Source organism: Salvelinus alpinus, chromosome 3 (assembly GCF_045679555.1).
Source record: "Salvelinus alpinus chromosome 3, SLU_Salpinus.1, whole genome shotgun sequence".
Classification (NCBI taxonomy): domain Eukaryota; kingdom Metazoa; phylum Chordata; class Actinopteri; order Salmoniformes; family Salmonidae; genus Salvelinus; species Salvelinus alpinus.
In genome coordinates this window covers 104,317,071-104,332,501 of record NC_092088.1, presented here as the reverse complement: position 1 = coordinate 104,332,501, position 15,431 = coordinate 104,317,071, and the positions used below count along the sequence as shown (strand labels likewise).

Below are 15,431 nucleotides of genomic sequence, written 5' to 3'. Positions count from 1 at the left end.
GGGTGGTGTAGACAGTAGGACAGACATGGACCACAGGGTGGTGTAGACAGTAGGACAGACATGGACCATAGGGTGGGGGAGACAGTAGGACAGACATGGACCATAGGGTGGTGTAGACAGTAGGACAGACATGGACCATAGGGTGATGTAGACAGTAGGACAGACATGGACCACAGGGTGGTGGAGACAGTAGGACAGACATGGACCATAGGGTGGTGTAGACAGTAGGACAGACATGGACCATAGGGTGGTGTAGACAGTAGGACAGACATGGACCATAGGGTGGTGTAGACAGTAGGACAGACATGGACCATAGGGTGGGGGAGACAGTAGGACAGACATGGACCATAGGGTGGTGGAGACAGTAGGACAGACATGGACCATAGGGTGGTGTAGACAGTAGGACAGACATGGACCATAGGGTGGTGGAGACAGTAGGACAGACATGGACCATAGGGTGGTGTAGACAGTAGGACAGACATGGGCCATAGGGTGGTGTAGACAGTAGGACAGACATGGACCATAGGGTGGGGGAGACAGTAGGACAGACATGGACCATAGGGTGGTGTAGACAGTAGGACAGACATGGACCATAGGGTGGTGTAGACAGTAGGACAGACATGGACCACAGGGTGGTGGAGACAGTAGGACAGACATGGACCATAGGGTGGTGTAGACAGTAGGACAGACATGGTCCACAGGGTGGTGTAGACAGTAGGACAGACATGGACCATAGGGTGGTGTAGACAGTAGGACAGACATGGACCATAGGGTGGGGGAGACAGTAGGACAGACATTGCCATAGGGTGGTGTAGACAGTAGGACAGACATGGACCACAGGGTGGTGTAGACAGTAGGACAGACATGGACCATAGGGTGGTGTAGACAGTAGGACAGACATGGACCATAGGGGGGTGTAGACAGTAGGACAGACATGGACCATAGGGTGGTGTAGACAGTAGGACAGACATGGACCATAGGGTGGTGTAGACAGTAGGACAGACATGGACCATAGGGTGGTGGAGACAGTAGGACAGACATGGACCATAGGGTAGGGGAGACAGTAGGACAGACATGGCCCATAGGGTAGGGGAGACAGTAGGACAGACATGGACCATAGGGTGGTGTAGACAGTAGGACAGACATGGACCATAGGGTGGTATAGACAGTAGGACAGACATGGACCATAGGGTGGTGTAGACAGTAGGACAGACATGGACCATAGGGTGGTGGAGACAGTAGGACAGACATGGACCATAGGGTGGTGTAGACAGTAGGACAGACATGGACCATAGGGTGGTGGAGACAGTAGGACAGACATGGACCATAGGGTGGGGGAGACATGGACCATAGGGTGGTGTAGACAGTAGGACAGACATGGACCATAGGGTGGTGTAGACAGTAGGACAGACATGGACCATAGGGTGGTGTAGACAGTAGGACAGACATGGACCATAGGGTGGTGTAGACAGTAGGACAGACATGGACCATAGGGTGGTGTAGACAGTAGGACAGACATGGACCACAGGGTGGTGTAGACAGTAGGACAGACATGGACCATAGGGTGGTGTAGACAGTAGGACAGACATGGACCATAGGGTGGTGTAGACAGTAGGACAGACATGGACCACAGGGTGGTGTAGACAGTAGGACAGACATGGACCACAGGGTGGTGGAGACAGTAGGACAGACATGGCCAATAGGGTGGGGGAGACAGTAGGACAGACATGGTCCATAGGGTGGGGGAGACAGTAGGACAGACATGGACCATAGGGTGGTGTAGACAGTAGGACAGACATGGACCATAGGGTGGTGTAGACAGTAGGACAGACATGGACCATAGGGTGGTGTAGACAGTAGGACAGACATGGTCCATAGGGTGGTGTAGACAGTAGGACAGACATGGACCACAGGGTGGTGTAGACAGTAGGACAGAAATGGACCATAGGGTGGTGTAGACAGTAGGACAGACATGGACCACAGGGTGGTGTAGACAGTAGGACAGACATGGTCCATAGGGTGGTGTAGACAGTAGGACAGACATGGACCATAGGGTGGTGTAGACAGTAGGACAGACATGGTCCATAGGGTGGTGTAGACAGTAGGACAGACATGGACCACAGGGTGGTGTAGACAGTAGGACAGACATGGACCACAGGGTGGTGTAGACAGTAGGACAGACATGGACCATAGGGTAGGGGAGACAGTAGGACAGACATGGACCATAGGGTGATGTAGACAGTAGGACAGACATGGGCCATAGGGGGGTGTAGACAGTAGGACAGACATGGACCATATGGTGGTGTAGACAGTAGGACAGACATGGGCCATAGGGGGGTGTAGACAGTAGGACAGACATGGCCCATAGGGTGGTGTAGACAGTAGGACAGACATGGACCACAGGGTGGTGTAGACAGTAGGACAGACATGGACCACAGGGTGGTGGAGACAGTAGGACAGACATGAACAATAGGGTGGGGGAGACAGTAGGACAGACATGGTCCATAGGGTGGGGGAGACAGTAGGACAGACATGGACCATAGGGTGGGGGAGACAGTAGGACAGACATGGACCATAGGGTGGTGTAGACAGTAGGACAGACATGGACCATAGGGTGGTGGAGACAGTAGGACAGACATGGACCATAGGGTAGGGGAGACAGTAGGACAGACATGGACCATAGGGTGGGGGAGACAGTAGGACAGACATGGACCATAGGGTGGTGTAGACAGTAGGACAGACATGGACCACAGGGTGGTGTAGACAGTAGGACAGACATGGACCATAGGGTGGTGTAGACAGTAGGACAGACATGGACCATAGGGTGGTGTAGACAGTAGGACAGACATGGACCATAGGGTGGTGTAGACAGTAGGACAGACATGGGCCATAGGGGGGTGTAGACAGTAGGACAGACATGGACCACAGGGTGGTGTAGACAGTAGGACAGACATGGACCATAGGGTGGTGTAGACAGTAGGACAGACATGGGCCACAGGGTGGTGTAGACAGTAGGACAGACATGGACCACAGGGTGGTGTAGACAGTAGGACAGACATGGACCATAGGGTGGTATAGACAGTAGGACAGACATGGTCCATAGGGTGGTGTAGACAGTAGGACAGACATGGACCATAGGGTGGTGTAGACAGTAGGACAGACATGGACCACAGGGTGGTGTAGACAGTAGGACAGACATGGACCACAGGGTGGTGTAGACAGTAGGACAGACATGGACCATAGGGTGGTGTAGACATTAGGACAGACATGGACCATAGGGTGGGGGAGACAGTAGGACAGACATGGGCCATAGGGTGGTGGAGACAGTAGGACAGACATGGACCATAGGGTGGTGTAGACAGTAGGACAGACATGGACCATAGGGTGGTGTAGACAGTAGGACAGACATGGACAATAGGGTGGGGGAGACAGTAGGACAGACATGGACCATAGGGTGGTGTAGACAGTAGTACAGACATGGACCATAGGGTGGGGGAGACATTAGGACAGACATGGACCATAGGGTGGTGGCGACAGTAGGACAGACATGGCCATAGGGTGGTGTAGACATTAGGACAGACATGGACCATAGGGTGGGGGAGACAGTAGGACAGACATGGGCCATAGGGTGGTGGAGACAGTAGGACAGACATGGACCATAGGGTGGGGGAGACAGTAGGACAGACATGGACCATAGGGTGGTGTAGACAGTAGGACAGACATGGACCATAGGGTGGTGTAGACAGTAGGACAGACATGGACCATAGGGTGGTGTAGACAGTAGGACAGACATGGACAATAGGGGGGTGTAGACAGTAGGACAGACATGGACCACAGGGTGGTGTAGACAGTAGGACAGACATGGACCATAGGGTGGTGTAGACAGTAGGATAGACATGGACCATAGGGTGGTGTAGACAGTAGGACATACATGGACCATAGGGGGGTGTAGACAGTAGGACAGACATGGACCATAGGGTGGTGTAGACAGTAGGACAGACATGGACCATAGGGTGGTGTAGACAGTAGGACAGACATGGACCATAGGGTGGTGGAGACAGTAGGACAGACATGGACCATAGGGTAGGGGAGACAGTAGGACAGACATGGCCCATAGGGTAGGGGAGACAGTAGGACAGACATGGCCCATAGGGTAGGGGAGACAGTAGGACAGACATGGACCATAGGGTGGTGTAGACAGTAGGACAGACATGGACCATAGGGTGGTGGAGACAGTAGGACAGACATGGACCATAGGGTGGTGTAGACAGTAGGACAGACATGGACCATAGGGTGGTGTAGACAGTAGGACAGACATGGACCATAGGGTGGTGTAGACAGTAGGACAGACATGGACCATAGGGTGGTGTAGACAGTAGGACAGACATGGACCATAGGGTGGTGTAGACAGTAGGACAGACATGGTCCATAGGGTGGTGTAGACAGTAGGACAGACATGGACCACAGGGTGGTGTAGACAGTAGGACAGAAATGGACCATAGGGTGGTGTAGACAGTAGGACAGACATGGACCACAGGGTGGTGTAGACAGTAGGACAGACATGGTCCATAGGGTGGTGTAGACAGTAGGACAGACATGGACCATAGGGTGGTGTAGACAGTAGGACAGACATGGTCCATAGGGTGGTGTAGACAGTAGGACAGACATGGACCACAGGGTGGTGTAGACAGTAGGACAGACATGGACCACAGGGTGGTGTAGACAGTAGGACAGCCATGGACCATAGGGTAGGGGAGACAGTAGGACAGACATGGACCATAGGGTGATGTAGACAGTAGGACAGACATGGGCCATAGGGGGGTGTAGACAGTAGGACAGACATGGACAATATGGTGGTGTAGACAGTGGGACAGACATGGGCCATAGGGGGGTGTAGACAGTAGGACAGACATGGACCATAGGGTGGTGTAGACAGTAGGACAGACATGGACCACAGGGTGGTGTAGACAGTAGGACAGACATGGACCACAGGGTGGTGGAGACAGTAGGACAGACATGAACAATAGGGTGGGGGAGACAGTAGGACAGACATGGTCCATAGGGTGGGGGAGACAGTAGGACAGACATGGACCATAGGGTGGTGTAGACAGTAGGACAGACATGGACCATAGGGTGGTGTAGACAGTAGGACAGACATGGACCATAGGGTGGTGTAGACAGTAGGACAGACATGGACCATAGGGTAGGGGAGACAGTAGGACAGACATGGACCATAGGGTGGTGTAGACAGTAGGACAGACATGGACCATAGGGTGGTGTAGACAGTAGGACAGACATGGACCACAGGGTGGTGTAGACAGTAGGACAGACATGGACCATAGGGTGGTGTAGACAGTAGGACAGACATGGACCATAGGGTGGTGTAGACAGTAGGACAGACATGGACCATAGGGTGGTGTAGACAGTAGGACAGACATGGGCCATAGGGGGGTGTAGACAGTAGGACAGACATGGACCACAGGGTGGTGTAGACAGTAGGACAGACATGGACCATAGGGTGGTGTAGACAGTAGGACAGACATGGGCCACAGGGTGGTGTAGACAGTAGGACAGACATGGACCACAGGGTGGTGTAGACAGTAGGACAGACATGGACCATAGGGTGGTATAGACAGTAGGACAGACATGGTCCATAGGGTGGTGTAGACAGTAGGACAGACATGGACCATAGGGTGGTGTAGACAGTAGGACAGACATGGACCACAGGGTGGTGTAGACAGTAGGACAGACATGGACCACAGGGTGGTGTAGACAGTAGGACAGACATGGACCATAGGGTGGTGTAGACATTAGGACAGACATGGACCATAGGGTGGGGGAGACAGTAGGACAGACATGGGCCATAGGGTGGTAGAGACAGTAGGACAGACATGGACCATAGGGTGGTGTAGACAGTAGGACAGACATGGACCATAGGGTGGTGTAGACAGTAGGACAGACATGGACCATAGGGTGGTGTAGACAGTAGGACAGACATGGGCCATAGGGTGGTGTAGACAGTAGGACAGACATGGACCATAGGGTGGTCTAGACAGTAGGACAGACATGGACCATAGGGTGGTGTAGACAGTAGGACAGACATGGACCATAGGGTAGGGGAGACAGTAGGACAGACATGGACCATAGGGTGGTGTAGACAGTAGGACAGACATGGTCCATAGGGTGGTGTAGACAGTAGTACAGACATGGACCATAGGGTGGGGGAGACATTAGGACAGACATGGACCATAGGGTGGTGGAGACAGTAGGACAGACATGGACCATAGGGTGGTGTAGACATTAGGACAGACATGGACCATAGGGTGGGGGAGACAGTAGGACAGACATGGGCCATAGGGTGGTGGAGACAGTAGGACAGACATGGACCATAGGGTGGGGGAGACAGTAGGACAGACATGGACCATAGGGTGGTGTAGACAGTAGGACAGACATGGACCATAGGGTGGTGTAGACAGTAGGACAGACATGGACCATAGGGTGGTGTAGACAGTAGGACAGACATGGACAATAGGGGGGTGTAGACAGTAGGACAGACATGGACCACAGGGTGGTGTAGACAGTAGGACAGACATGGACCATAGGGTGGTGTAGACAGTAGGATAGACATGGACCATAGGGTGGTGTAGACAGTAGGACATACATGGACCATAGGGGGGTGTAGACAGTAGGACAGACATGGACCATAGGGTGGTGTAGACAGTAGGACAGACATGGACCATAGGGTGGTGTAGACAGTAGGACAGACATGGACCATAGGGTGGTGGAGACAGTAGGACAGACATGGACCATAGGGTAGGGGAGACAGTAGGACAGACATGGCCCATAGGGTAGGGGAGACAGTAGGACAGACATGGCCCATAGGGTAGGGGAGACAGTAGGACAGACATGGACCATAGGGTGGTGTAGACAGTAGGACAGACATGGACCATAGGGTGGTGGAGACAGTAGGACAGACATGGACCATAGGGTGGTGTAGACAGTAGGACAGACATGGACCATAGGGTGGTGTAGACAGTAGGACAGACATGGGCCATATGGTGGTGTAGACAGTAGGACAGACATGGACCATAGGGTGGTGTAGACAGTAGGACAGACATGGACCATAGGGGGGTGGAGACAGTAGGACAGACATGGACCATAGGGGGGTGTAGACAGTAGGACAGACATGGGTCATAGGGGGGTGGAGACAGTAGGACAGACATGGACCATAGGGTGGTGTAGACAGTAGGACAGACATGGACCATAGGGTGGTGTAGACAGTAGGACAGACATGGACCACAGGGTGGTGTAGACAGTAGGACAGACATGGACCACAGGGTGGTGGAGACAGTAGGACAGACATGGACAATAGGGTGGGGGAGACAGTAGGACAGACATGGACCACAGGGTGGTGTAGACAGTAGGACAGACATGGTCCATAGGGTGGTGTAGACAGTAGGACAGACATGGACCATAGGGTGGTGTAGACAGTAGGACAGACATGGACCACAGGGTGGTGTAGACAGTAGGACAGACATGGACCACAGGGTGGTGTAGACAGTAGGACAGACATGGACCATAGGGTGGTGTAGACATTAGGACAGACATGGACCATAGGGTGGGGGAGACAGTAGGACAGACATGGGCCATAGGGTGGTGGAGACAGTAGGACAGACATGGACCATAGGGTGGTGTAGACAGTAGGACAGACATGGACCATAGGGTGGTGTAGACAGTAGGACAGACATGGACAATAGGGTGGGGGAGACAGTAGGACAGACATGGACCATAGGGTGGTGTAGACAGTAGTACAGACATGGACCATAGGGTGGGGGAGACATTAGGACAGACATGGACCATAGGGTGGTGGAGACAGTAGGACAGACATGGACCATAGGGTGGTGTAGACATTAGGACAGACATGGACCATAGGGTGGGGGAGACAGTAGGACAGACATGGGCCATAGGGTGGTGGAGACAGTAGGACAGACATGGGCCATAGGGTGGTGGAGACAGTAGGACAGACATGGACCATAGGGTGGGGGAGACAGTAGGACAGACATGGACCATAGGGTGGTGTAGACAGTAGGACAGACATGGACCATAGGGTGGTGTAGACAGTAGGACAGACATGGCCCATAGGGTGGTGTAGACAGTAGGACAGACATGGACAATAGGGGGGTGTAGACAGTAGGACAGACATGGACCACAGGGTGGTGTAGACAGTAGGACAGACATGGACCATAGGGTGGTGTAGACAGTAGGATAGACATGGACCATAGGGTGGTGTAGACAGTAGGACATACATGGACCATAGGGGGGTGTAGACAGTAGGACAGACATGGACCATAGGGTGGTGTAGACAGTAGGACAGACATGGACCATAGGGTGGTGTAGACAGTAGGACAGACATGGACCATAGGGTGGTGGAGACAGTAGGACAGACATGGACCATAGGGTAGGGGAGACAGTAGGACAGACATGGCCCATAGGGTAGGGGAGACAGTAGGACAGACATGGCCCATAGGGTAGGGGAGACAGTAGGACAGACATGGCCCATAGGGTGGTGTAGACAGTAGGACAGACATGGACCATAGGGTGGTGGAGACAGTAGGACAGACATGGACCATAGGGTGGTGTAGACAGTAGGACAGACATGGACCATAGGGTGGTGTAGACAGTAGGACAGACATGGGCCATATGGTGGTGTAGACAGTAGGACAGACATGGACCATAGGGTGGTGTAGACAGTAGGACAGACATGGACCATAGGGGGGTGGAGACAGTAGGACAGACATGGACCATAGGGGGGTGTAGACAGTAGGACAGACATGGGCCATAGGGGGGTGGAGACAGTAGGACAGACATGGACCATAGGGTGGTGTAGACAGTAGGACAGACATGGACCATAGGGTGGTGTAGACAGTAGGACAGACATGGACCACAGGGTGGTGTAGACAGTAGGACAGACATGGACCACAGGGTGGTGGAGACAGTAGGACAGACATGGACAATAGGGTGGGGGAGACAGTAGGACAGACATGGACCACAGGGTGGTGTAGACAGTAGGACAGACATGGTCCATAGGGTGGTGTAGACAGTAGGACAGACATGGACCATAGGGTGGTGTAGACAGTAGGACAGACATGGACCATAGGGTGGTGTAGACAGTAGGACAGACATGGACCATAGGGTGGTGTAGACAGTAGGACAGACATGGACCATAGGGTGGTGTAGACATTAGGACAGACATGGACCATAGGGTGGGGGAGACAGTAGGACAGACATGGGCCATAGGGTGGTGGAGACAGTAGGACAGACATGGACCATAGGGTGGTGTAGACAGTAGGACAGACATGGACCATAGGGTGGTGTAGACAGTAGGACAGACATGGACAATAGGGTGGGGGAGACAGTAGGACAGACATGGACCATAGGGTGGTGTAGACAGTAGTACAGACATGGACCATAGGGTGGGGGAGACATTAGGACAGACATGGGCCATAGGGTGGTGGAGACAGTAGGACAGACATGGACCATAGGGTGGTGTAGACATTAGGACAGACATGGACCATAGGGTGGGGGAGACAGTAGGACAGACATGGGCCATAGGGTGGTGGAGACAGTAGGACAGACATGGGCCATAGGGTGGTGGAGACAGTAGGACAGACATGGTCCATAGGGTGGGGGAGACAGTAGGACAGACATGGACCATAGGGTGGTGTAGACAGTAGGACAGACATGGACCATAGGGTGGTGTAGACAGTAGGACAGACATGGCCCATAGGGTGGTGTAGACAGTAGGACAGACATGGACAATAGGGGGGTGTAGACAGTAGGACAGACATGGTCCACAGGGTGGTGTAGACAGTAGGACAGACATGGACCATAGGGTGGTGTAGACAGTAGGATAGACATGGACCATAGGGTGGTGTAGACAGTAGGACATACATGGACCATAGGGGGGTGTAGACAGTAGGACAGACATGGACCATAGGGTGGTGTAGACAGTAGGACAGACATGGACCATAGGGTGGTGTAGACAGTAGGACAGACATGGACCATAGGGTGGTGGAGACAGTAGGACAGACATGGACCATAGGGTAGGGGAGACAGTAGGACAGACATGGCCCATAGGGTAGGGGAGACAGTAGGACAGACATGGCCCATAGGGTAGGGGAGACAGTAGGACAGACATGGACCATAGGGTGGTGTAGACAGTAGGACAGACATGGACCATAGGGTGGTGGAGACAGTAGGACAGACATGGACCATAGGGTGGTGTAGACAGTAGGACAGACATGGACCATAGGGTGGTGTAGACAGTAGGACAGACATGGGCCATATGGTGGTGTAGACAGTAGGACAGACATGGACCATAGGGTGGTGTAGACAGTAGGACAGACATGGACCATAGGGGGGTGGAGACAGTAGGACAGACATGGACCATAGGGGGGTGTAGACAGTAGGACAGACATGGGCCATAGGGGGGTGGAGACAGTAGGACAGACATGGACCATAGGGTGGTGTAGACAGTAGGACAGACATGGACCATAGGGTGGTGTAGACAGTAGGACAGACATGGACCACAGGGTGGTGTAGACAGTAGGACAGACATGGACCACAGGGTGGTGGAGACAGTAGGACAGACATGGACAATAGGGTGGGGGAGACAGTAGGACAGACATGGACCACAGGGTGGTGTAGACAGTAGGACAGACATGGTCCATAGGGTGGTGTAGACAGTAGGACAGACATGGACCATAGGGTGGTGTAGACAGTAGGACAGACATGGACCATAGGGTGGTGTAGACAGTAGGACAGACATGGACCATAGGGTGGTGTAGACAGTAGGACAGACATGGACCATAGGGTAGGGGAGACAGTAGGACAGACATGGACCATAGGGTGGTGTAGACAGTAGGACAGACATGGACCATAGGGTGGTGTAGACAGTAGGACAGACATGGACCATAGGGTAGGGGAGACAGTAGGACAGACATGGACCATAGGGTGGTGTAGACAGTAGGACAGACATGGACCATAGGGTAGGGGAGACAGTAGGACAGACATGGACCATAGGGTGGTGTAGACAGTAGGACAGACATGGACCATAGGGTGGTGTAGACAGTAGGACAGACATGGTCCATAGGGTGGTGTAGACAGTAGGACAGACATGGACCATAGGGTGGGGGAGACAGTAGGACAGACATGGACCATAGGGTGGTGTAGACAGTAGGACAGACATGGACCATAGGGTGGTGGAGACAGTAGGACAGACATGGACCACAGGGTGGGGGAGACAGTAGGACAGACATGGACCATAGGGTGGTGTAGACAGTAGGACAGACATGGTCCATAGGGTGGTGGAGACAGTAGGACAGACATGGGCCATAGGGTGGTGTAGACAGTAGGACAGACATGGCCCATAGGGTGGTGGAGACAGTAGGACAGACATGGCCCATAGGGTGGTGGAGACAGTAGGACAGACATGGACCATAGGGTGATGGAGACAGTAGGACAGACATGGACCATAGGGTGGTGTAGACAGTAGGACAGACATGGACCATAGTGTGGTGTAGACAGTAGGACAGACATGGGCCATAGGGTGGTGTAGACAGTAGGACAGACATGGACCATAGGGTGGGGGAGACAGTAGGACAGACATGCACCATAGGGTGGTGTAGACAGTAGGACAGACATGGACCATAGGGTGGTGTAGACAGTAGGACAGACATGGACCACAGGGTGGTGTAGACAGTAGGACAGACATGGACCACAGGGTGGTGTAGACAGTAGGACAGACATGGACCATAGGGTGGTGTAGACAGTAGGACAGACATGGACAATAGGGTGGGGGAGACAGTAGGACAGACATGGACCACAGGGTGGTGTAGACAGTAGGACAGACATGGTCCATAGGGTGGTGTAGACAGTAGGACAGACATGGACCATAGGGTGGTGTAGACAGTAGGACAGACATGGACCATAGGGTGGTGTAGACAGTAGGACAGACATGGACCATAGGGTGGTGTAGACAGTAGGACAGACATGGACCATAGGGTAGGGGAGACAGTAGGACAGACATGGACCATAGGGTGGTGTAGACAGTAGGACAGACATGGACCATAGGGTGGTGTAGACAGTAGGACAGACATGGACCATAGGGTAGGGGAGACAGTAGGACAGACATGGACCATAGGGTGGTGTAGACAGTAGGACAGACATGGACCATAGGGTAGGGGAGACAGTAGGACAGACATGGACCATAGGGTGGTGTAGACAGTAGGACAGACATGGACCATAGGGTGGTGTAGACAGTAGGACAGACATGGTCCATAGGGTGGTGTAGACAGTAGGACAGACATGGACCATAGGGTGGGGGAGACAGTAGGACAGACATGGACCATAGGGTGGTGTAGACAGTAGGACAGACATGGACCATAGGGTGGTGGAGACAGTAGGACAGACATGGACCACAGGGTGGGGGAGACAGTAGGACAGACATGGACCATAGGGTGGACCATAGGGTGGTGTAGACAGTAGGACAGACATGGTCCATAGGGTGGTGGAGACAGTAGGACAGACATGGGCCATAGGGTGGTGTAGACAGTAGGACAGACATGGCCCATAGGGTGGTGGAGACAGTAGGACAGACATGGCCCATAGGGTGGTGGAGACAGTAGGACAGACATGGACCATAGGGTGATGGAGACAGTAGGACAGACATGGACCATAGGGTGGTGTAGACAGTAGGACAGACATGGACCATAGGGTGGTGTAGACAGTAGGACAGACATGGGCCATAGGGTGGTGTAGACAGTAGGACAGACATGGACCATAGGGTGGGGGAGACAGTAGGACAGACATGCACCATAGGGTGGTGTAGACAGTAGGACAGACATGGACCATAGGGTGGTGTAGACAGTAGGACAGACATGGACCACAGGGTGGTGTAGACAGTAGGACAGACATGGACCACAGGGTGGTGTAGACAGTAGGACAGACATGGACCATAGGGTGGTGTAGACAGTAGGACAGACATGGACCATAGGGTAGGGGAGACAGTAGGACAGACATGGACCATAGGGTGGTGTAGACAGTAGGACAGACATGGACCATAGGGTGGTGTAGACAGTAGGACAGACATGACCATAGGGTGGTGTAGACAGTAGGACAGACATGGGCCATAGGGTGGGGGAGACAGTAGGACAGACATGGACCATAGGGTGGTGTAGACAGTAGGACAGACATGGACCATAGGGTGGTGGAGACAGTAGGACAGACATGGCCCACAGGGTGGTGGAGACAGTAGGACAGACATGGACCATAGGGTGGTGTAGACAGTAGGACAGACATGGACCATAGGGTGGTGTAGACAGTAGGACAGACATGGTCCATAGGGTGGTGTAGACAGTAGGACAGACATGGACCATAGGGTGGTGGAGACAGTAGGACAGACATGGACCACAGGGTGGGGGAGACAGTAGGACAGACATGGACCATAGGGTGGTGTAGACAGTAGGACAGACATGGTCCATAGGGTGGTGGAGACAGTAGGACAGACATGGGCCATAGGGTGGTGTAGACAGTAGGACAGACATGGCCCATAGGGTGGTGGAGACAGTAGGACAGACATGGACCATAGGGTGATGGAGACAGTAGGACAGACATGGACCATAGGGTGGTGTAGACAGTAGGACAGACATGGACCATAGGGTGGTGTAGACAGTAGGACAGACATGGGCCATAGGGTGGTGTAGACAGTAGGACAGACATGGACCATAGGGTGGTCTAGACAGTAGGACAGACATGGACCATAGGGTGGTGTAGACAGTAGGACAGACATGGACCATAGGGTAGGGGAGACAGTAGGACAGACATGGACCATAGGGTGGTGTAGACAGTAGGACAGACATGGACCATAGGGTGGTGTAGACAGTAGGACAGACATGGACCATAGGGTGGTGTAGACAGTAGGACAGACATGGACCATAGGGTGGTGTAGACAGTAGGACAGACATGGACCATAGGGTGGTGTAGACAGTAGGACAGACATGGACCACAGGGTGGGGGAGACAGTAGGACAGACATGGACCATAGGGTGGTGTAGACAGTAGGACAGACATGGACCATAGGGTAGGGGAGACAGTAGGACAGACATGGACCATAGGGTGGTGTAGACAGTAGGACAGACATGGACCATAGGGTAGGGGAGACAGTAGGACAGACATGGACCATAGGGTGGTGTAGACAGTAGGACAGACATGGACCATAGGGTGGTGTAGACAGTAGGACAGACATGGTCCATAGGGTGGTGTAGACAGTAGGACAGACATGGACCATAGGGTGGTGTAGACAGTAGGACAGACATGGACCATAGGGTGGTGTAGACAGTAGGACAGACATGGACCATAGGGTGGTGGAGACAGTAGGACAGACATGGACCATAGGGTGGTGTAGACAGTAGGACAGACATGGTCCATAGGGTGGTGTAGACAGTAGGACAGACATGGACCATAGGGTGGTGGAGACAGTAGGACAGACATGGACCACAGGGTGGGGGAGACAGTAGGACAGACATGGACCATAGGGTGGTGTAGACAGTAGGACAGACATGGTCCATAGGGTGGTGGAGACAGTAGGACAGACATGGGCCATAGGGTGGTGTAGACAGTAGGACAGACATGGCCCATAGGGTGGTGGAGACAGTAGGACAGACATGGACCATAGGGTGATGGAGACAGTAGGACAGACATGGACCATAGGGTGGTGTAGACAGTAGGACAGACATGGACCATAGGGTGGTGTAGACAGTAGGACAGACATGGGCCATAGGGTGGTGTAGACAGTAGGACAGACATGGACCATAGGGTGGTCTAGACAGTAGGACAGACATGGACCATAGGGTGGTGTAGACAGTAGGACAGACATGGACCATAGGGTAGGGGAGACAGTAGGACAGACATGGACCATAGGGTGGTGTAGACAGTAGGACAGACATGGACCATAGGGTGGTGTAGACAGTAGGACAGACATGGACCATAGGGTGGTGTAGACAGTAGGACAGACATGGACCATAGGGTGGTGTAGACAGTAGGACAGACATGGACCATAGGGTGGTGTAGACAGTAGGACAGACATGGACCACAGGGTGGGGGAGACAGTAGGACAGACATGGACCATAGGGTGGTGGAGACAGTAGGACAGACATGGGCCATAGGGTGGTGTAGACAGTAGGACAGACATGGACCATAGGGTGGTGTAGACAGTAGGACAGACATGGACCACAGGGTGGTGTAGACAGTAGGACAGACATGGACCATGGGGTGGTGTAGACAGTAGGACAGACATGGACCACAGGGTGGTGTAGACAGTAGGACAGACATGGACCACAGGGTGGTGTAGACATGGACCATAGGGTGGTGTAG

At 53.2% G+C, this 15,431-nt stretch overlaps 1 protein-coding gene across 1 annotated transcript in view; it reads right to left on the bottom strand.

The window, feature by feature from the left end:
• Positions 1-15,431, bottom strand: part of LOC139569896 (ryanodine receptor 2-like) — a gene marked incomplete at its 5' end in the record, with an annotated part of 288,568 nt that overhangs the window by 171,186 nt on the left and 101,951 nt on the right. The window lies entirely within an intron of this gene.